This window comes from Frankliniella occidentalis, unplaced genomic scaffold (genome assembly GCF_000697945.3).
Source record: "Frankliniella occidentalis isolate FOCC.00 unplaced genomic scaffold, Focc_3.1 Scaffold43, whole genome shotgun sequence".
In the NCBI taxonomy this organism is placed as follows: Eukaryota; Metazoa; Arthropoda; class Insecta; order Thysanoptera; family Thripidae; genus Frankliniella; species Frankliniella occidentalis.
Genome location: NW_026267173.1, coordinates 1743256 through 1744483, shown reverse-complemented (window position 1 = coordinate 1744483; position 1228 = coordinate 1743256).

The window sequence follows — 1228 nt, the reverse complement described above, 5'->3', positions numbered from 1 at the left end:
GCCCGAGCAGAGCGGGCAGGTGTCTTTATCAGCGATTTGATAATATAGGCGAATAAAAACCAAACGGAAAAGAGCGATGAGGAGGGCAGGGCGATGAGGGGGTACAGATAGTCTCGGGGATTGCCTAAAATGAGTTTTGGCTTTCGTTTTGGTTTTCGTATGGTAACTGCTCTTAACAGTCGCTCGGCCAATTTTGGGATAAGTTGTATGTCTAGAGAATGCATCAGGTTTTACCCGTTCATACTTACGTACGAACGGCGGGGGAGCATGTATCATCTCTCACCATAGGGCGCCTTGCGGCTCGATTGAGTAGGCAACCCGTTCGCACGCGCGCATGCGGCACAGTCTAACCATACGGATGTAGTCGGGACCCCGAGCGAATCAGCCTGCGCGGCTGCCGCCCGCTGCCTCGACTCACTTATTCCAAGCCATCCAAAAACACAGCGATATCGATTCTTTCTTAAATTTGTACATGCAGCTTTTCCCAGGGTGTTTGGATTGGGGAACGGCGCGTGGGAGGGGTGAGTGGCAGGTGTGCCCTCAGTGTCGCTGGAGGCGGGGGAGCGAGTCAAGGCAGTCGAGGAAGCCGAAAGGCGAGCAACAAGCGGTTGCCCTTCGCCTTCCGCGCGCGGAGGCTTGTTTTAGCCACCGCGGGGGTTCCTACCCGTTTCCGGAAGGACCGAAATAAAAACTGCTGATCTTTGCTCCCACCTGCTCGCCTTCGCCCTCCCTACCTGTGTATTTCTCCGGCGCACGCCTCCCTCTCCACCCATTCCCCGGCAATATCGCTCATGCCACCCCACTCCCCCCAAAAGCCCGCTCGATCTTCGCGTCTTATCAGGCGAATCATTGTTATCAATAACAACGCTATTGGCGGTATGGTAGGAAAGTTCGAACCCCCCAACCCACCAACGCATCACCAGCTCTGTGAATTTCCTTCAGCTCGGCCTTCTTTTGTGTGCTTCTTCACTCCACCAACGCCGCGCTTTTAGCGCTTCGCCCCCTTTTCCTCTGTTGCCCTCTTACTTTCTCCCTGATCCCTTCCGTGCCCGTGGCGTGACGTCACCTAGTGCAACCTTTCACGCCCGCTCACTCCGAACGGCCGGGCGGCACGGCAGCAAGGGTGCCTCATTACGTCATATATAGTTCGCTTCCTCCTCACCCCCGCTCACCCCCGCTCATCCCCGCTCATCTTCGCTTCCTCCTCACCCCCGCTCACCCCCGCTCA